General features: G+C 37.6%; 1 protein-coding gene across 1 annotated transcript in view; it reads right to left on the reverse strand.

Moving 5' to 3' along the window:
• The window catches only part of GPC6 (glypican 6), a 1,067,089-nt gene that overhangs the window by 261,303 nt on the left and 781,981 nt on the right, over positions 1–23,805 (reverse strand). The window lies entirely within an intron of this gene.

The following is a 23,805-nucleotide window of genomic DNA, read 5'->3' on the forward strand; positions in this document are numbered from 1 at the left end:
ATTTTAAAAATGAGCTAAAAGCACATTATAAATAACTACATAATCTAACATAACTTAATAACTCCACAGTGCAATCATAAAACTTTAAAATTTAGAAGAGAGCATTTAGTTTGAATCTTTAGTTTCCTGCTGAAGATAATTGAGATCCATAGTAATTAATGTGAACTTCAGAGTAATGCTCAGAGATACTAATGAAGATAGTATTTTATGTGTTTGAGTAATATAAGTGTGGAAAGGAATAATTATGAAAAAAAATGGGAATCTAAAAACATGATTGTGGTAGTCACTGCCATTGTTTGACACAAACCACAACTCGAGGTTTCCACTCCTTTTAAATAGAGATATGCCAACAGGAAGGAAGATGACAACTTGATACCAATGACCAGTAGAGGCATCTGTGTTTGCCAGATCTTTCCAGTTTTTTTCATTTCTGGTTAGGTGGTAGGATTGCAATTTCTGGCTTCCTTGTGGTTAGAAATGTTCTGGTTAGTCGGTTTTAACATTATTTCACTCCCAAGATGGAACAATTAACGGCCCATTCAAGACCAGCCAGAACTTGGTTTTCCCTCTGTCAGAGTGACCAGGTAAAATTCCAGCTAGCAACTGCTATGTCACAGATGTATGTCTGATAAACAAATTGCTGGCTTTTACCAAGAGACAACATTAGGTGAGCACTCACTCACAATAACCATGTAGCTTACAGAAAAAACAGAACAAAAAACCTTTCTTGTTTCAAGTCACTGAAATTTGGCAGATTCAGGGATCTATTGCATTCTCCATAAGAAGTACACAACTACAAACAAATCTAGCTTGCAAATGATTATTATTTATGTTGCCCTTTTGTGGAGTAATTATGAAAATATCCCTATTTAAAAGATCAATAACATAACTCATTTAATGACCCAAGCAAGAGAAGATGGGTAATTATGTCCCTTATAAAATGGATACTTCCTAAATTTTTGTCAAAAGCCTAAGGCATTTGATAATAAACACATTGATTTTATTACCTTACAGAAGACAAATTCTAGTACTAAAATATAACTTATGCATAATTAAATGTTGAGTAAAAGTGTAGAGAAAAGATAGATTCATAGAATAAATACATCACCACCTAAAACAGAACTCCATTTCCTATAAGGGAGCAAATATAACCAGTAATGTAGGCTGAATGAAAATTGTCTACAAAACAACCTAAGTTAATCTCTTTTCTTAAGCCTTTAATCATTGAGCACCATCTATTGTAATTCTTAATTTGGCTTTCTAAGACAACTCAATATGGGAAAGGAGAAGCCGTGAATAGCAGATAGGAACATTCAGGAGCTAGGAATGATATTCACCCACTTTCACCTAAAGATGAATTTAAAAATAATCAATTTTCTGAACATATAAAGCTAAATGGGTCATCTAAACTGACCTCACCACATGTTGACCATCTGAATGTTGGGGCACAGGAAGTCTTCCTGTTTTCATGGAGCAAATATAATTCTGCAAATATTATCTGCCAGTTTATAACTGGGACTGGATTAGATGCCCAACGTCTTAGGCTTCAGGATTTTACCCGGTACATCAATGTAAAGGCCCTTTTGCTACACCCTAACTTCCAACTACTTTTAAGAGTGAACAATAGGAGGTGCTACATATGCAACCATACATCTTAGATTTTCTGGGTTTCAGAATATTAAGTTCAGTTGTCAGTTCATTTCAGAATATTAAGTTCAGTTGTTCAGTTCATTTCTTACCCCAAAATGTCCAGATTTGGGGTAAGAAAAAGAAAGTTACTATATTAAGAAATTACTAGTGTGCATTTGTATATATTTTTTCCTAGAAAAAAATAGACTTTTAAGATTTTTTTCAAGATCACAAATGAATGAATCTTATAAATGCTGACTTCTGACCTTTATGGCCAGAAATATTTCTACATAATACTGCAAATAGATACCCTAGTTTCGTGGTCAGCAAACTGCAATGATTCAGGGTTCTGCCCTCAGTTCACAGCCAGGTCAAGATGTCAAAATATCAAGCTTTTTCCACTCCATATTCTGCCATTTACAATTTCATATCTTCACTGCAGCAACAAGTAACTGAATAATATTAGACACAACTTCTCTCCTTCCAAACCCTATTGTTTTTTCTCTAACTTTCCAAATAAAATGGCAAGAGGAACACTAGAGGTGGAACTAACTTGTCTGCAGACATTTCATGAACACATTACCAGGCAATTCATATAATAAACTGGAGGGTAAAAAAGCAAGTAAACAAACAAGGAAGGCAAAAAACTAAAAAAAAAAAAAAAAAAAAAGAGAGAGAGAGAGACAAGAAAAAAAAAGAAAGAAAAACCTAATATAAACTCTTTCATTCAATGTGAGAGAATCTTTATTAGTAATATTTCTAAACTTTTATACTTTGTCTTAAATATTAAAGTTGAATAATAAGAGCCACAGATGTATGTCTGATAAACAAATTGCTGACTTTTACAAGAGACAACATGTGTGCTCTTTCCATATCTGTCTTATTATTTTCCTTTGTAAATGACGGTTATGCGGATTTCTATAAAAAATACCCAACAATATCAATCCATGAGCAAAACCGGTATAGTCTGTCCCATGAAATGTATCATTTATATTTCAAAAAAAAAAAAGGAACCCAACTTAAACAGGAATTCCTGCTCTAGAAACTAGAGACTTCAAGTATCAGAAAAGCTCATCTTGTGATACTATAAAAGATGCCATGTTTTATTTTCTTTCGGACTGAGGTTTCTGTCAAGATCATGATATGTTCAATTCAGGGAGAAACATTCAATTTATCACCAAGTACTACTGTTCTTAGAGAAAGAGATTTCTTTAAATAGTTATTCATTCTGAGCAATTCCGTATCTGAAAGCCACTAAGAGGCCACATAACTTGATCTTCCAGATCATCTTCACAGCCCTGGCGATGCTGGAAACAAACCAGCACCGATGAGAGACCAGCACCGATGCCTCAGCTAGCTTAATCCTGAAAGCTGCATCAAATATGCCCCCCAAGAGTTCTCAGATTCCTAGAGCTGATTTGTTTTGTTTTGTTTTGTTTTCAAATACAAAGGAGTTCGAAGAAGCAAGCTAAGAAATATGCATGGTCCAATGGTGTGTAACCAACCAGCACTGGTGTGCACCCATCAAATCTTACACATTACATTATAAAACTCACAATCTTTCTTATACAGAAGAGGGCTCACGAGATACAGAGTATTTGTTGAAGAAAATAAATGCATTTTTAAAATTAGTTGCTTAAAAACCATTTCTGGGCATTGCTTCCCTACTGTCAACACCAAAGCTGCTCAGATTCTTTAGGGGTTATCGCAATTCTTGCTTCTACCACTTTACATACACTGAGTGGCCAGATTATTATGATCCCTGAACGCATAATTACCTGGCCACTTAGTGTATATCCTATATAATAAAAGGCTAATATGCAAATTGTCCCCTTGACCAGGAGTTCGACCAGCAGGCAGGTCAGGCAACCACCCATGTCCACACTGAGTGGCCAGATTATTATGCGTTCAGAGGTCATAATAATCTGGCCACTCAGTGTATATGTCTTTTGTCAGGAGGTAGCTTTTCCACAGTCACCCCAAACTCATATCTCAAGTTGTATTATTTTTCCTTAAGACCATTTCCCTCTTGCCATGACTCATCTGAAAGGATGACACCACTAGTTACCTGATTGGTGGGATTAGAAACTTGGGACTTTTGCTGGATATTCCATCTTGATTAGACCACATGTTCAACTGGTTGCCACGTTCTGTCTCCTCAGCCTCTCTGACATTGCTATGGGGCCCTTTCACTCCATCTATGCTGGTGCTTCTCTAGTTAAGGAACTGTTAGAAAGTACAGTCTAACTGTACTTTTGCCTTTGGACTTTGCCTTCTTCACCCACAAGACTGAAGTTTTCAGTCACCATTTAAACATTTTAGAAACTCCCCCATCTGGGTGGAATGAGATTCCCACTCTTGGATGTGAGCTTAAAGGTTATTTCTTGTGTACTTTCCCCCTTTCAAGCTAGCCTTCCCATTACCCATTTCCTCTTCACATTCTGCCTCTGCCATAATTCAATGTTTATATTTCCCTTCCCTCCCTGTGTATAATTTCCCCCTCCTTCCCCCCTCCCCCCAAATCCTTCTTTCCAAGTCTGATGCCTTCCCTGATCTATTCACATGGACTCATTGCTTCTTCTTTTGTTTTTACATAGTGACTCCTTAAAAGCAGGAATCAACTTTGATCATTCTTGCATCACGGTGCCAAGCACAGTGCCTGGCCCATAAGGGGCTTTCAGAACCACTAAATGAATGAACCAGATGACTAAGATGTACACAATTCACAAAACTGAAAATGAATGTAGGAAATAGGAAACAGAAAACAAAATAAAACTCTGGATGCAGATGAAAAAGAATGTTCTAAACATGAACATGTTTGAAGAAAACCTAAATAAATCATGAACTTGGAAATTGGAGTTCTAAGAAGGCTTTTCTTACTTTTCAAAGGAATAGTTATGAAGCTACAAAGTCATATTTTGAAAGGTATTAAACTCTCCTAATTGTGCTTTTACAGAATTTTCTAAATGATTCCCTTCCCAATTTAATTAGTGTAGCTGATTTACCTCCATAATTCAGGGAAAATATTTTGTGCAACATTCTCTTTAATATTAGCACATTTGTATCCCGAGAGTTTCTATGCCTCATGGGAATATTCTGTGATCTAGGTTTAATCTAGTTTTTGTCTGACTTCACTTACTGAATAAACAGGATTCATTAGCTCATTAGTATCACACACACAGAATCTTTGCTTTTCCCAACTGTAAAGCTGACCTTTGAAATGTAATCTGTGTTCTTAAGATTTGCATCCAATATATTGCAACATGGTTATAGCAAATTCTTCTTCTTTCCCTCCTTCTCTTTCTCTACAACAGAGACAAATACATACAAAAACATTGTTGAAGAGCTTGAAGATTTGTGGGATATTTGTGATGATTTTATCTCTCAGTTTCTGAAAAATGGTATTTAAGATGTTATCTCATGTTGATATTTACTTCACTACATCTCAATAACCAAGACTGGGAGCTAGGTATAATGTATTTTATGCAATAAGACACAACTATTAAAGTATAAGGTATATGTATTAAGTTTTTATGTCCGAAATGTAACTACATTTGATATACCTATTACAGAATTGGAGCTTAAAATATATATTAATAATTAAACTTTTCTTTTGGAAACTTTTATATTTAGCCAAGTATTGAAGCTTAAAATATTTTTACTTTAATAAAAAATGCAAATTATATTTAATATTGCCATATATTTTATAGCCCAGGCTCCATTTAAGGATCTTCTAGTGCACATATTTAAAAAATATTTTAGATACTATAAAGCATATTTATGAAGTGTTTTAAAATTTGATATTTAAACATTTACTAATTGTGTTTTTCTGTCTCATGGCTTTTCCCAGTTTTCGATATTTTGAAAAGATTCATGAGATGCAGAATATAACTCATCTATCAGAATGGCTAAAATATTATGAAATGCATTTTTAATCCTTTTTGAAATATCTCAGTAAGATATTAGCAATAATCATAATATTATTCAAAGGCAACAGGAATTTTTTTTTTAGTTTTCTAAATAGCTAAGACAGAAGCTTAGAAGCATACACACACACACACACACACACACACACACACACACACATGCCTAAGTGACAGAATGACCAGTTGCTATGACATGCACTGACCATTAGGGGGAGATGCTCAATGCAGGAGCTACCCCTTGGTGGTCAGTGTATCCACACAGCGGGAGCACTGCTCAGCTGACTGATGGGTGCCAAAGGCAGGGCTCACAACTGGCGAGCACCACTATAGCTGTGCAAGCCTCTCCCGATTGGGACGTTTTAATAATAAACAACTACAGACGCAAACAAATCCTGAAAACAAGTTAGGTTATGGTTGTATGTCAGAAGAATGTCAAAAACCCACAAAGTGAGTAAGTGTGACTCCTGAAGAGAGCATTAAAATTCAGCACACACTGCTTCACATGATGCTGAACCTTTATCTGCAAAATGAGAAAGTTGGAGAGATTTTTGCAGCAATTTAAAATATGGAAATGCCTCTTCTGGCTGATTTATGACGTGTGTGGAGTAGTGAATGAATGAACTTGAGTTTAGCCTGGGAACACTCTCCCACTAAATAACATGTTGGGCTTAATCCTGCAATATGGTGTCATCCATTTCTCATCTCCCTCCTCTCTCGTGCCAGAACTGCCCTGTAAAGAGTCTCAGATCAAATAGAAAAGTTGGCCAACAGGCTGGGTTGTCAGATTGGTCATCCAACACAATTACTGACTCTGGACAGAGCCAAACCTAGCACACCTCAGGGAGAGAGTTATTTATAGCACACACTTCTTTAAACTACTCAGCGAATGTTAGAGATTCCAAGAGTTTGAGACACAGTACAATCAGTTTAACAGGATTTTGGATCCAGGCAGAGGAGTCTGAGTTTGAACATCTCATTTTTCTGACCAGTAAATGAGACTTCATAGAGGATTAAATGAGAAAAAGCCTGCGAACTGCCTGAGCAAAACAAATCATGGCACACAGTGGTCTCCAAAATCATGAGATTTTACTTATTAGTTAACATTGTGACTTTTTTCATTTTCATAAAAACTGTTTTTTACTGACACTCATATAATAATCCTCTCAGCAGGACCTTTAAAATGGTGATCTAGGTAAAGTTGAAACGGGTAACGTTTCTCCTTTGAACACTGTTCCAACTTGTCCATTCTTTGGTGGTGTCCCATATGATAGATAGACCAGTGGTTTTCAAATTGTTTAGTCGCAATAGCAGGATTCTACTAAATGGAATCGTATGCTGAATCCTAACAGGTAGAGATTAGAATCATATCCAAGAAGAATTTTTGAAGTGTGAGGTGGGTGGTTGGGTGGGAGGGACACAGTGGCCAGAGGACCCCAGCAAAGTTCATAGTGTGGAGAACATTGAACTTGACCAGTGCTGTTTCAACTGGAGTCCCCAGACAGCTGGAGAGGGTGGTCCACACGTATGTTTTATGAAGTTTGAGGGGGGGAACTTTTTCTGATAAACTCAAAAAGAAAAATCATTAGGATGCCTAATAAATAACTGCATATTTATAAATATTTATAAATCTATCGCTGAGTTCTGTTTGGGTTCACAATTATGTTAGCTTCTAGCGCTCATCTAAATTGATAGCACTGAACAGATAATGTATGTTGAAGCATTTCTGTGTGTCCTAATTTCAAGGACAATAATCATTCAATGTCCATTATATTCCCGTTAAATCATTTTTACCTTGTACAAAAAAACAAACACTTCTTTTTCTCAGGGATAATTACTGATTGAAAAATATTGTTATTAATTGACTCATTTCTTGAGTCATTGAATAAATTGAGATTTGGATGGGGCATGATAAAAACTGCAAAATGTGATACAGAGTAATATACACGTTTAATTATCCCTGGCTGGAGAGACAAGAATAAAGCCAGGTTTAATCTGTGGTTTTCTGCCAAACAAATGTCAAACAGCCTTCAGGATGAGCACGGGAGCTCAGAAATTAAGATGAGCAGCAGTTACAATGCACAAAAGTGGCAGGGTTGGCAGAAAGGCATCCTAAAGCCCATGCTGGCATCCTTTGCTGAAGTCAAAGGGATCTGTTCTAAGGGGCCCAGGCATTGCTTGGCTCTGAGAAACTCTGCATTAGGCCCTTACACAGCATTGACCCTCCATTAACACTGTCTGTCTCATTTTCTCCCGGTACTGCCCTCCCCTTAATCTTTCCAATGGTCCCTCTGTGAATAAGCCATGCCTCCTGGGAAGTTTTCAGGTTTTTAGACATTTTAACAGAGACCACCTGGAAACAAGGCTTTAACCCCAAAGAACTGAAGTAGTGGAAATACATCTTTGCAGGCTGGCAGGGAACGGATGCTGTGCTCCTTAAATCACACACCTAGATAGTTGTCTGTCTTAATTGGAGGAGAGTTCACTGGCCTCCATTAATGCTTGATTCATTGATTCCTCTTTTACTCTCTCCACACTCCAGGGCCTGGCTCGCCTATGAAAACATTCTCACTTTCCTCAGCCTTTAGTTAGAGAGCATCTATTTATATCTCAAAATCTTTGTCAGTTTTATTCAATTGTGGGCACAAACAATACTACAATGCATTTTGTAGTTCACAGAGTAAAATGGAATATTTTCTCAGTTGTAAAATGCTATCAATTGCAAGGCCCGCATTGATTGAATACCGACGTTTTAGGGGAAAAAGAAGCAGTATATATTAAATGTATAAAATCAATTTGGAGATGCATTCCAATTTTGTTCTGATTTCAGAAACATCACCTGCAGAGAGGCTTTGCATCTCAGAACAGAGGAACTAAAGGAAGTGACTAAGACTGTCCTCTATGTCAATGCTTGTAAACCAGGGACGGGCAGAACTACATGACCACCATTTGTCCACCAACCAGATCTGAAATATCATGGCTGGCATGTACACATAAGGAACTATCTGGCATTGAAATTGGGACTCAAAAGAACTGTTGGCCCAGAAAGGAACTCACTACAGACTGATTCATTTGCCTCTCAGCATAACCATTATGGCTTGTTGCAGTTTAGGTTCTTACAAGGGTATTTCTTGGATCACATGATCTCACACATCTAGAGGAAATAATGAACAACATAAACAGACCCAGAGAAAGAGAACCAGCAATCAGACTCTCAAACCTCGGAGGGAAAGTAAGGGTGGATGGGGGTAAGCGGAAGAGATCAACCAAAGGACTTGTGTGCATACATTTGGGCCTAGCCAGTGGCCATGGACAACGGGGATTGGGGGAGGGGGGCATATCTAGGGAGGGGTTTGGGATGGGAATGGGGGAATAAGGACAATTATGTAAGACCATAATCAATTAAAAAAAAAAAAAAAAAAAAGACACACGGAAGGGAAGCCAAGGCCGGGGGAAAAGTGTCCCCAAGGATCCATGCTGAACCCTAAGGGTTCTGGAAAAACCTTCTGACTGGTCTCCCTGGTGCTGCCTTTGCCCACCATACAGCAATAATATTTCTCTCCCACTGCAATGTAAACAACAATAGAATATAGGCTTTGTTTCATTCTGTGTATTCCCGAATGCCTGGCATATAGTAGGTGCTTAACAATATAATTAAATATTGAATGTATGATGATTTAATAAGGACTTTGCTTTTCATTAAAATTTAATTTATGTATTTATGTACTCACATATGTATGTGTACATGCATACATATATAATTTTAATTTATACACACATAATATATACTATATATACATAAATATATAGACACATTATATATATATGTGTATGTGTGTATGTAAACACAAACACACAAACTAGAATCACGATATCTAGCATGAGTTACAACTGTGATGCTGATAGACATGAATTATAGCATCTTTGAGAAGCCTGGTAGTGATCAGGGACAGTGAAACAGTGGGAAATGCTTCTTTGACACATAATAGGGTCTTTTTCTGGTAGTACAACATATGGGGACCAGAATCTGATGAACCTCCTACCTGAGAAACAGGGAATTCATTTTGCTCATCACTGGAAAGAGATCAAAGCAGGGACTTGACCTAGTTCACAAAAGGGGGCTATTGCTAAAGAAAGAATATACATTCCAAATGGAAGTGGAAGCTTTAGTTAACAGGAAGATGTGAATTTGTCTGATCAAGGACACAGAGATGAGAAACAACAACAACAAAAAAGAAGGAACTAGTAGAAGAGGAGGAGAAATGCCAGTTGCCTGTGCAGAATGGTTTGAGAAACAAGAATAGTGATATATAAGACACTTTTGGGTATCCCCCTTTTTTTTCTGCTTATTCATCACATTTAATAATTCAATGACCTAATTGTAGGCAGTATTGACCCCAAATCCTCCTATTGTATGGGTTTTAGAAACCATTTGGGACACATTAAGGATGGGCACATATCTGAAACATTTAAATCTTCATCTTAAAAAGTTATAAAACAAATTTTTTCAACTTTCCCGAATTACAGAAGATGACCTCAGTAAATTAATTTACCTCATTTGCTCTCATCCCTACCCCAATAACCCTCACATCTGTATTCAGGAAGCATTTTTGTCTAGGAAAACTAGCTGTGTTTTTGTTATTTCTTTGCCCCAAAGAGTGATAGTAATAAAATGGAAAGCTGATAGTAATAAAAAGGGCATCCTATTGGCAGAATTAAGAGTCAGCCACGCAGATCAAAGTGTCTGCTGGCAGAATTAAGAGACAGCCAGGCAAATCAAGTGCCCCTTCATTTCTTTACTGTCTATCTTGATGTCTTGTCTGCAGGGCCTAAACCTGAGCCTGGCACAGACTAAGTGCTCAAGAAATAGTTTTTGAGTAAGTGAATGAATGAATGAATGAATGAATGGCTAAAATAAATAGGAATATTTCATTTGCCTTGGCCACTTTGCAACCTTGCCTCATTTTCCAAATATATAAATTTTTTATGGTTTTTAGAGAGCAATGAAGGGAGAGAGGGAGAGAAACATCGACGTGGGAGCAACATTGATCAGCTGCCTCCTGGGCGTCCCCTTCTGGGGATCAAGCCTGCAACCTGGGCATGTGCCCTTGACCAGAAATCGAACCTGCAACCTTCTGGTGCACGGGATAACGCCCAAACAACTGAGCCACACCAGCCAGGTCTCCATGATTCTTTATGAGCATATATGATTTAGGTAATTTCCCGCTAAGCCCTTAATTACAAATGCTAATTAAGACAAACGAGAGAAGCCATGTTACAGGTGGTATTTACTCCTGGCATAATAAAGTGGGCCATGACATCCACCTTTGATATTATTCACCTACTCAAACAATTGCCTGGGATTGCCATTTGTTTATGACATGGAATCATTATTAAGGATGCAACTCCTTCAGGATTCTAATTAAGCCCTGGCTTCTATGACTCAGCCACACTGTGTGCCCAGTATTAGCAGCAGAGTGGGTGAGGTGGAGCGCATAACAAGTCCTTTTCCCATGCATTACAAATCATCAGGGGAAAGAAAGCAGCCTGATTAGGCAGGATGCTTGTGCAGCTATGTCAGATACCAGGTAAGGAACAATGACTGCTGTGGAATTAATAAGATATTAACGTAGCTGCTCCTTAGTGCACTGCAACGGTAATTGAAATACTCTGAAGCAAATGTAATCTCATGGGCCTCAGGAGTGGGGCCTCCGTACTCTATTTGGAAAAACCCCCACAACTGTTATGTCTCATTTTCATTAATGTAATAATAATAGTTTAAAAAAAGATCAACTCATTATAACAGTGCCTTGAAGGTTGACAAAAAAGTTGATGTTAACATGCTTGCTGAGTCTGAAAAGGAGCATGTCAGGACACGTGCCGTTTGAAAAGCATTACTCCCATTAATTGCTATCATCTTCTCTCGCCTGTCCTTGAAGGCAGTGTCCAGGCAACTGTAACGATAGTATCATCATCAGTGAAAGTGGACATGGATGGAAGAGACCAAGAGTACTTTCTCCATTGTAAGATGCAAGCAGAAGATCTAATTGCAGGTACTATTTTATGGAAGGTATGCTTATTTACATGCGAAAAAGGTAAAAAAAAAAAAAAAGGGGGATTCTAAGAAACTATCATTTATTCTTATGGGACAAGATGATGTGATAGGAAGAAAGGGTAGGCAGTGGATGCAGCCAAACCTGGGTTACACCTCTTAACGGTAAAGCACACACACTTCCTCATGTATGTGGGTCCCAAGTGACTCAGGGACTCAGGGAGTCAGACTGACAAGTTTTAGATATATAGAGTTCCCTGTCCCTCCTGACCCTATGTTACTGTTTAATATTCTCTGGTTCTTAAGCTTCATGGCTTCAGAGTCTGTATCTGTCTCACTCATCATTATATCCCTAACATTGTACACAAATCCTAGCACATAATAGGCTTTTCAGCAATATGAGTTATTTATTGAATAGGGCAGTATAGATTAAATGAGTTAGTATCTGTACTCAGCTTCCAATAACTATTAACTATTTGATTAACTATTTTTCTTCTCTCATCAGCAAATATAATTATTTAAACATTAAATTAATTTAAAAATTAAAACCTCCAACTTATAAGTAAAGTATTAAAGCATTTAGTTATAACGATACATACTTATTATTAATAATTATGTATTTAGATCAATTCCAAAAAATTAGGGGTTCTAAACATTGAATTCTTATAATATTTTTATGAATCAGGTAAGGGGTAAATACTGTCCCCTGATTAAGAAATCTTGGTATATAAAATTAAATAATTTAGAAAATGAAAAGAATTACCTTGGAATTATATAATTATAATGCTCTTTTAGAACATTGAAAAATATTTTTATTTACTAGCATGTGACTTATACATAGGACTATACCTATTGCATAAAGTTAAGATATGCAATTTTTATAGTTCCAGAAAGTGGAAATACAGTAATCTCCCGTTATCAATGGGTTTTCTTCCTGAGATCTCACTTATCTATGGCCAATGACAATCTGAAAAGATCAAATGGCAAATCCCAGAAATAAACAACAAGTTTTAAATTGCATGTCCTTCTGAGTTGCATGATGAAATTGCACACTGCCCTGCTCCATCCCTCCTGGGATGTGAATTGTCCTTTGGTCCAGCATATCTAAGCAGTGTATCTTGTGTGCCCATTATCACTTTAATATACATCTCAGTTATCAGACAGACTATTGCAGTATCACAGTATCACAGGGCTGTGTAACCCTTATTTTACTTAATAATGGCTCCTAAATAATTTACATTACTTTTATTACAGCACTAGAGTCCCTGTGCATGAAATTTGTGCATGGGGGGGTGTGGGGGGGAAATGGAGAGGGGTGGTTGTCCCTCAGGTCAGCCTGCACCCTCTCCAATCTAGGACTGCTTGAGGGATGTTCAACTGCCCTCTCACAATCCAGGACTGTAGGCTCCCAACTGCTCACCCGCCTCTGTCTGATTGCCCCTAACTGCTTCTGCCTGCCAGCTTGATGACCCCTAACCACTCTTCTGCCAGCCTGGTCAACGTCTAACTGCTCCCCAACTGGCCTGATTGCCCCTAACTGCCCTCCCCTGCAGTTCTAGTTGCCCCCAACTGACCTCCCCTGCTGGCCTGGTCACCCCTAACTGCCCTCCCCTGCAGGCCTGGTATCCCCCCAACTGCCTTCCCCTGCAGGCCTGGTCCCCCCAACCCTCAACTGCCCTCCCCTGCTGGCTTGGTCTTCCCCAACTGCCCTCCTCTGCTGGCCTGGTCACCCCTAACTGCCCACAACTGCCCTCCCCTGCAGGCCATCTTGTGGCAGCCATCTTGTATCCACATGGGGGCAGCCATCTTTGACCACATGGGGACAGCAATCTTGTGTCTTGGAGTGATGGTCAACTTACATATTACTCTTTTATTAGATAGGATATTATTATTATTATTATTATTATTGTTAATGTATTACTGTTCCTAATTTATAAATTAAACTTCATAGGTATGTATAGGGAAAAAAGAATATATAGAGTTCTGTATTACCCATGGTTACAGGCATCCACTGAGGGTCAGAACACTTACCCTGCAGATAAGGGAGGGGTGGGGTTACTCTAGGATTAACATTCTTTATCAAGCATCCACATAGAAACATCTGTAGATTTGTGTTGGGAATGTAAGAATTTGAGTTATTAGGTCAATAATTTCTCCTCTAGAATATGCAGGCTTCCAAGAGCCACCTGTGTACATGTAAATGGTATTGTAATATCCTTCCTACTTGGATCATAGATGAGGAAATTCTCTGAGTTGATTCAGGACCTGAAGAAGAGTCATGAGTTTATTCTCCATTACCACAGATGATGAAAGATTGGTTCAGAGGTAGAGAAATTACATTAAATGAATGAAGAAAAAGACAGCTCTCTTATTTGAAGAGATTTATTTTCCCTTTGCTCCAAAAATTCAGCTGGGAACATCTCCCCATAGCAAACAGTTGAACACACATAATATGAAAGCTTTGACCCCCTTCCCTCTGACATAAACCTCATTACCTATGCATTTCAAATCTTGAAAAAGCCTCCAGCTGCAAAAAGAATATGGCCCCCTGGAGGCTGCTTATAGCCACATGACTCGATTAAAATGTGCTGTCCTATCAGCCTTATTCTTGAAGAGGATGAAATACGTCCTTCAAAGCGATGATTTCATTCTTTAAACCTATGCCCTGGTTTCCTTAGAGAGCACTTGCCTGCTTTCTATTTTCTCAGTTGAAATCAGATAAAAATTTCCCAACACTGCCTTGAGTATAAACGAGTTGGCCCTGACCACCACTTAACCATCCTCTCTAATAAAGAGGGAATATGCTTATTGACCATCATACCCTCACAAAGATGGCAGTGCTCTCAGCCAATAAGAAGGGAATATGTTAATTTCTGCCATGCCCTCAAATATGGCAGCATCCACAGCCACAAGATGGCAGTGCCCAGTCCCCTCAGCCCTGGCAGGATGGCAGGCATGTGGCTGCTCCATGCACCTGCCTCATGAGTCCCCTAGTCCTTTCAGACCCCAGTTGCCCAGGGGTGGCCCAAGGTGAAGGCAAGCCTCAGATGTCGGCTGCCCAGCTGCCCAGGGCCACCTGAGGCAAGCTTCGGATGGCAGCTGCCCAGCCGATGCCCAAGGCATAGGCAAGCCTCTGATGGCAACTACCCAGCCTCCCAGGGCAGCCCCAGGCTCAAATAACCAGGGCCGGCTGAGGCTTGCACTGCCAGCAGTGGTGGCAGCAGGGGTGTGATGGGGGCATCACTTTGTCCTGATCACCAGGTCACCAGGTCCTGCCCCTGAGGGCTCCAGGCCTGTGAGAGGGGGAAGGCTGTGCTGAGGGATGCCCCCCTTCAGTGCATGAATTTTCATGCATTCGCCTCTATTTAACTGATAAGAGACAGTAGAGTTTATGGTTGAGAATCATACACAAATTGATTCTGGAGGCATTTTGCAATTTACTAGCTTTGTGACTCTGGATTAGTCATCCATCTTTTATAAGTCTCATTCCTAAATCTATAAAATGAGAAAAGAATTGTACTACCATTTAGTATTCTTACAAGAATTAATTGAGACAATAAATGGAAAGCACCCAGCTTGGCACCTCAAAATACCCCAATAAATAATAGTAATAGTAATAATAATAATAATAATAATAATAATACTGTAATTTATTATTATAATCATTTCCAATTATTTAAGTTCTTAGTCTTATCTTTCTCAGTTGGGGTTGAACACAATTAGAACACAGAAGGGGCTATGCAAGGTACACTGGTATTGTGTTGGATTGTCTCATGCCTTATCTTCACCTTGTGCACATGTACTGAGGAAGGAATTTACCGCCAATAATCCTAACCCACCAGAATATAAACTTCCATATTTTTTTTAAGACAGAGCTAAATTTCTTAGCCTAATAATCCAATATCTAATGATTTGGGTTCAGTCTGCCTTTCCCACTTTCTAACGGCTATCCCAACAACCCAGCCAAAGGAGGCTACTTTCTGTCTCTTGAATATACTTTTGTGCCTTTGCTTACAATGTGTGCATCCCCTACAAGCCTGTCTAAGTTTATACTCTGTTCTTCAACACTTAGGGAATACGTTCCTTCCTCAGTGAAATCTCAGATCTCTTTAAGACATCTTTTTTTCTGTTAGGAATTTCCACAGATATAAACCATGTCATTATGTAAAGAAGAATACAGACCTAATTTCACTGTAGAATCCTAATGTAGCTGTGTATATTTTGGTTGGTCACTTTACCTCTCTTAAATGCATCTTTTTCATTTGTAGTGGTAATAATAATGACATCTTAAGTGATTTTTGTGAAGCTAAAGTAAAAACCTTAGTTCTGTGCCTGAGTCCTAGCCACTGTTCAAAGAAGGCCACCTTACCACAGTCTAATATCTCAACAACATGAAATCACTTTCCCATTGACTAGATTTGAACATTTCCCATAGCTCCTTTTGCTTTCTAATTTACTTCTTTTACACGTTTGTTAAAACTTGTGTTTGCTCAAGTTCAAGTTATAGTAAACAAGATTACTGTTATTGGAAAACTTATCTTTGAAAATGTGGAAACTTCATAACTGCATACTTCACAAGGCACAAGCATATTTAAAAACATACATCAAACACTTTAGAGTGAGTAGCGGTGGAGTAAGAGAAGTATGGGTAAAAAGAAGGAAATAAAACAAGTCTGGTAGGAAAGAATTATAACACTGTGCTAGGAACCGATGATATAATTAATTCAACTATTTTTGCTCCTGAGGGTCCATTTAAAAATAAAAATTTAAGACTCAGCAACTCACAAATGTGAATTGTAGAGTTCCCACTAGTGCTTTTTACACTTGGAACATGAACAATGAGTAATGCTTTATGGCTGAGAAGCCTGCCACACAGCATTCATAAAGATCTGAGGGTAAAATTAGAAAAGAAACCCGGGCCTCCAGAACGGTGTTCTTTGAACTTTCTTGAGATTGCCGTATGAATTCCTAGGTCTAAGCAAATGTTCTGAAGGAATTTGAAAAAAGGCACTGTTTTCTTAAGAAAACACTTTCTGATAGGCTCGAAGAGTCTGCAAAGAGAATTAGGTTTCTAATCAAATCTTGTGTGAGTGTGGGTAACCAATTAACACGCTCAACTCCCATCACCATGGCCAGGATGAGCCAGCCAAGCGGTAGTCAACTTTCGCATGTGCTCTCATCAATTGAAATCAGATAGTGGTAGTTTAACTGAGGAAAGGAAAAGCCCATTCTCTCAGTGATCTGTACCTACAGACAAAGAAGACAAATGACACTTTTAATAAGGAGGCTGTCAGCTCCAAAGGTATCATCCGTGATGCTACAGAGCCACATAAAAGATGTGCCAGTCATACTTAAAACAGCACCGATGCTTAACAGAAAAATAACAACAGAAAATATACAGCAAAGAAAAGAATAAAACACGTGGGAGAAAGTTTGAAAGAAAAGAATCTGCAATTCTACAGGCTGTCACTGCCCTTTAGGTATTAAGATGAAGCTATGAAAAGCAGCCAAGGCAACGAAATTTGTGTAACACAGCTTTATGAAGTTCAAAGTGAGTCTGTGGTGATGTTGACCACCTGCATCTGGCCAAAGAGTGGAAGAACATATATATGAATTCCAAAGAGCAGCTTTATCAGCATGTCCTACAATAGGCTGCCACTGAGTTAGGTCACTTGAGCATATTTTGAGAAAGGTTTTGGTTTGTTAAGAGTATAGGGAAAAGTATTTTAACAAGTAGAATAAATATTTTTTTTTGAATTAGTAGCTCTCTGGACATATCTTTGGACCTCAGATGCTTTTTGAATTCAAACTGACTAAATTGCTTTGGAGTTGTTATCAAAGTTCTTTTAATCAGCTTCACTTAAAAAAACAAACAAACAAAAAAACAACAACAACAAAAAAAAACATGAATGCCAGCCAGACTGGCTTGGCTCTGTTGTTGAGCATCAGCCTGTGAACCAGGAGAGGTCACAGTTCAAATCCTGAATATACAGACATTTGGGCAAGATACTTAAAGTTACATTTTAGAAACAGAGGAATATATGTGAAGTTAAGAGAAAAAAATGGAAAAAAAGATATTTGCAAGACATATAGCAAACAAAGAATTAGAGTAACATTATATAGAGAACATCTGTAAGACCAATCAAGAAAATAAAATATAATAGGAAGAAATAGACCAAGAAGATGAACAGGACATCCAAAGAATAGGACTCTGAATTGCCATTCAACATAATAAAAGATGCTCATTTTTATTAGTAATCAGGGAAATGTCACCTCAAGAGAGATACTGTCAGCAAAAGGTTTAAAATTATGATAATAAGTATTGGGGGAGAAAAACTCTTATAAAGAGATAAAGGAAATTTATATCTGTTCAATCACTTCAGAGAGCAAGATGGCAATACCAATAAAACTTAAAATGTCTGTATCCCATGACCCAGCAATGCTATGGTGAAAAACAAACAAAACAAAATTCCTTGCATGTTTTCACAAAGAAATATACTGTGGTATGATATGTATTCTAATTCTTTGTGGTTGTTTTTCTGCTAGTATTCTCAATTCTATAACTCTAAATCTTTCACATCCACTATTTAAAAACATTTCTTTTAATTTAACTAATTGCATTAATTATTTAAAGATCACCCAAACTGTAAGCTTTGATCTCTTTTTGGCTCCAGCCTCTGACCTGTCCTACAATGTAGTGATTCACCACACATAGCCACATGTAGCCCTAAAATGCACTCCTTCCCAACTCTATCCCAATAGATCACTCCCTCAGCAGTTTGTGCCAGGCTGCCTGTGATACCTTCCCATACTTTCTATTTGCTTCAGGTGTTTTGTGTTTTATTTTAATCGAAATATATCTAGCAATATAATATTGTGTAAGTTTAACATGTGCAACATGCTCATTAGATTTATATATGGCCATATGATTGTCATGGTAGCATTAGCTAACACCTATAGCACATCATACTATAATATTATCAGTAATTTTTTTTGGGTGGGAGTAATTAAGATCTAGTCTCTTAGCAGGTTTGATGTTCTTTCTTCCTCTCTCTCTGTTCACTTCCCTCACTCCTTAAACCACTACTCCACTCACTGTAATAGCCAGATTCATCCTGGTAAACCAGCACACTGGTCCTCTGCTCAGTTCTTCCATGGGTGTCCACCGAATTTATAGAATTTCACTTGGAAGTTATGGTTTTCTATCACCTGGCTTTGATTACGTTTCCTGACCTCATCTTCCACTATTCCATGATATGTACTCAAGTGTTCCATGATTACTCAGATATTAGGCAGCCCGATTGTTTGAATAATTATCTACACTGCCATCCCGCTGGCATCTGGATCATAGACCATGCAAGCCAGCAAGACCTGGAAATGCTCTTTCGGAAGGTGAGCCTAGCCTAATTTGCTCCAGTTTCTTTTAGTCCAGGGTGAAGAGTCATTTGTGTTTGTATGTGACATACAAGATAATTAACTGTGAAAAGCTTGGCAAATCATTATGTTACAAATGAAGCTTTAAAGAGACCCTAATACATCCATCAAACACATCCTACTCGTAACGATGACACCAGGTTCTGCTGATGGAGCCACAATGACTAAGTCACTTTATTTTTAATGAGGTGAAACTTCTTTTGTAACAATCAATACCCATTGCTAAAGAGACCTGGGCAGCCTTATAACTGTTACACATGCAATTATTTTAGTAAAAGTAAATACAACCTGAATAAATGTGCTAGGTTGCATCTTGGCTTCAAAACACTTTTATTAGCACCACAACTAAGTTTTCCCCTAATATACAAGAGTTGTGATTTGTGTCTATTGACCACAAATGAAAGAACTTAATTGAATTGCAGAACCCACTTCCAGAAATAGTAGCCTTTGTCTATTGAATTAAACAAATATACAAAAGGCTATTTTTCTTCTCCTTAATGTGTGACATTATAATGCTAGAGTTTAAGACAAACATTTATTGCATGCCTATTGTCCTTGAACTAATCTAGACATGTGAAATCTACTTTTGAATTGCAGGCTAGTTTCTGACTCAAGAAGTTTAGCATTTAGTGAGGAGCCCAAGATAAATCGGTTTATGATTAGCCTCAGTGATATTAATGACAACCACTAAATTCTCCAGAATCTAATAATGTTAGCGTTATGTTTGGAGGAGTAAGGTAACAAGAGTGCTGTTACCCTCCTCTGGGCTGCTATTCACGGTGGGCACAATGCTGGATACCTCACAGGCATTATTTCTGGTCATGGCAAGAGATGCTGCAAAGCTATGCAAGGGGAAACCAGAACAGAAAGAAATTTCCCCAAGGGGATATAAACTTTTACTTTTTAAAAAATTCTTTATTGCTGAAAGTATTACATATGCCCCGCCCCCCACCCCATTGACCTCCTTTAGCCTGTCCCAGACCACAGCCCCAGGCCCTCACCAACCTATTATCTGTTTCCATGTGTTATGCATATATGTATACATAATCTTTCCATCCTCCTACCCACTCATCCTCCCCCCACCTTCCCTCTGAGATTCTGCACTCTTTCATGTCTCTGGATCCACTCTGTTCATCAGTTTATTTTGTTAATTAGATCCCACATATTTGGAGTTTAGAGGGGACTAAACTTTTTGCAGGTTAAAAAAAGAGGGAAAAACAATAAAGGTGATCTTGTTTTAGAAACACCCAGATGGAAGAAGAATATCTCCATCAGGGTTTGTTTGTTTTTTTGTTTTTTTTTTAATATATAGTTGAGGATAGATGGATATACTTTTTAAAATTATTAAAAACCTAAGATATTTTATGTTTACGTAAATTATCCTCAAAACAATCTTAGAAGATAGAACTAATGCCCATTTTGCAGGTGAAGAAAAAAGTTTGGTGACATAGCCTGAAGTTACTTTTCCATTAGGGTTGAGTCCAGTACAAATCCTGGACTAGATCTGTATTGGAGCCTGAAAAGAATGGATTGTAGACAGGTGATACAGTTGTGACTATCAGAAGAGAATGATGAACATAGGCTAGCAAACTAAGAAATAATTCAGACTATTTTCCCTATAAGCTCTCTGAAGACAGGGGCTGTTTTTAATTACAGCTGAAAAAGATAGAGATTGTGGAGATAAGAGTGTTGGATGAAACATCTTTCTTTTCAATGACATTCTTCTTCCATGTTCTATGGCAGCGGGTTGTGTACAGGGAAATAATTTTGTTCTCCTTATATCCAGGATCATTTCCTTAATCACAACCTTTCCCTCAGTTTCCTTAATCACAACCTCTCCCTCAGTTTCTGGACTCGATGTTCCTTAATCCTTTCTTCCCTTGTTTATCAGTCCCCACTTCTCTAGGCAAGAGTCTTCCTGAACTCCTAACCCAGACCTAAATCATGGTTCACCCTTTCAACTTTGTCCTTAGCTCCTTTCATTCCCTTGATCTTGCACTACAGATGTCTTGCCAATATCTCACCCTTAGTACAGCTGAACATCTGTTTTCTTTGGTCTACAAAGCATTTCTAGAGGACGCACTCTAAATGTGATAATTGAATCCACTATTTATGCTTTCCAACATCAGCTGAGTTTTCAACATTGTTCCACAATACTTTCAGTCATCTTGAGCCTATTCATTACCCACCTTCAATGAAGACTGCTATATATTTGTTTCCCAAGCCTCTCTCTTTTAATCTCATCAATTTGTACTATTTTTGACTTCACTAAGAAAGGTCATCTTTTGTGAATTTCTTTAGCATCTCATCTCTGCATCTTAAAATTCCATTAGTTTACCTATTTCCTCCTTCTTTATCCTCCTTTTAAAAATGGTTGTGGCTCTATCTCCTTTTTGTGCTCTTAAACTTTTTTTTAAATTTTATATAATTATAGACCATTGTTCTTCTCTTTCTCACATTTTCATTCTCTCTTTCTGTTCCTCTTTCTATTGGTTTCTTTTTCTTTGTGTATAAATTGATTCCTTTTCCCTTGACTCTTCAAAACAAAACAAACCCTACTTCTCACCCATCTTTTATATCTCAGAAACCATCATGTCTTATGAAACTCTGTGTCTCATGATGCACTTCCACCTACCCTATCCTCTCACAAGGTAGAAAAGCTGGTCTCTTAAAAGTCAGCACCAGCTTTCAAATTATCAAATGAATTGACCTTTCTCAGATTCTCAGGACATCTAGCACTTTTTAACATATCCTTAAAAATCATGGTTTATCAATCTTAGCATTCATGACATTTATAAGAGGCACAAATTTGTTGTGGGGGGCTGTCCTATATATTGTAGGGTGTATAGCAGCATCCTGGTCTTCACTACTGATGCCAGCAACACCGCCCTCAGTTGCAGCAGTCAACAGCGTCTCCAGAAAATTGTCACAGGTAAAGAACCACTGTTCTAAATGACCTCCTCCATTGGCTTCCACACACTGTGCTAGCCTGGCTGTATTCTATTTAACTGAAGTACCTTCAATGTTTAATTCTGCAACTGTCTGCTAACTGATGGAAATATGTGTATTGAGAATCTCCTATCTGAAGGGCATTGTGCTGAGCAGTATGGGCAATAAAAAATGAAGTGGGCGTTCATTCTTCTCTTAAGGAATTTATTATCTAAAGGCAGAGACATAAATAATTATGTTGCAAGGGATTTCAAAGGTAGTTAGTGATAGAGTTGAGAGTGGGACTCAGGTCCTCTGACACACATTCCAGTATTCTTATTAATCGCATTTTCAAAAAACACACAAACACAACCATACTCTCTGTCACCTTAAATATATTATAGAGTATCATCATGGTATCTCATATTGTTATATTTTCCCCTAATTAGACAAACATGTATAAATATTGTAAGAAATAATTTGTAAGGTTAGTTCTGAGAATGTACTGAGAATGTATAATGTATTAGCTCAAGTCTCAGAAAGAAATTAAAAAAAAAAAAAAAAAAAGAATCAGAAAATAGGCCCATGTCATTGGTAAGCCAGAGAAAGATCTAGGAAATATAATGTTACCTTGAAAGAGTGCTTTCAGGTGAAGTTCCCAAGAGTGTGGACTTGAGGGCCACCCAGGAAATGATATGAGTGCAAGGGATGAACATCCCAAAGACTGGTTTAATGAACTCACTTGACACTCAATATTCTCTCCACTTAAAACACTTTCTACCTAAACACAGTCCTGTATGTCCATCTAGACCATTTACAAAAGAGTTATAACCTAAAGTAACTTAAAATGATTGAAAAGAGGAAGAATTGGGAAGGAGCCAAGATAAATTTTCATTCCCTGTTGCCAGTGCACATGGTAAGTCTGGCATGAAGACAATAGTACAATTGTGTATTTATTACATAATAGTAGTATATAGTATAGTTATATGATTATTGTATAACATTTTTATATATTTCAAAAGTGTAGTTTAAAATATATATAAAATACCCTTTACAAAAAATTGTGATAATTGCTCATTTCATTAAATCTCATGTTTCTGAATCAAGGTTTTTGTATTAGTAAATGAGGAAAATAATCCAGAGCTTCCTAAATGATAAAGTCAAACAATAATGTTTCAGTCTTTCCATGAACTTAATTAAAACACACACACACACACACACACACACACACACACACACACACACATATATATATATATATATATATATATATATATATATATATATATATATATTGATTTGAGAGAGAAAGAGGGAGAGAGAGAAAAGAGAGCGAGTGAGAGATAGAGAAACATTTATGAGTTGTTCCACTTACTTATGCATATTGGTTGATTCTTGCATGTGCCCTGACCAGGAATCGAATCTTGCCATATTGGGATGATTCTCTAACCAATTAAGCTACCTGCTCAGGATCCATGGATTTTTTTATTTTATATGACTCATGACGATAAATATTTTCTGGATTTTGCTGTTCCCCAGTATGCTAATACAGGCTACTAAGATGCATTTAATTGACAAATATTTACATTTTAGAAATAGCTTATAGAGAAGAATTCATGCCCCATCTTTTATTATTGCCTTTTCACTCACAGATACATTAATCATCAGTCCCAAGCCGAGAAAACAAATTTTCCTGCATTATCCAAAATGCAGTTGCTACTGGTGAACAAAATTATTTATTCATGAAACCTTTCATATAAAGAAGATATTTAAAGCATTTGTGAGCTAGTCCCACTTTTATTATTTGTTTAACATATGAGAGTTCTATGCATGCCCAAA

Source organism: Pipistrellus hanaki, assembly GCF_964339955.1.
Source record: "Pipistrellus hanaki genome assembly, chromosome: 3".
NCBI classification, from domain to species: Eukaryota; Metazoa; Chordata; class Mammalia; order Chiroptera; family Vespertilionidae; genus Pipistrellus; species Pipistrellus hanaki.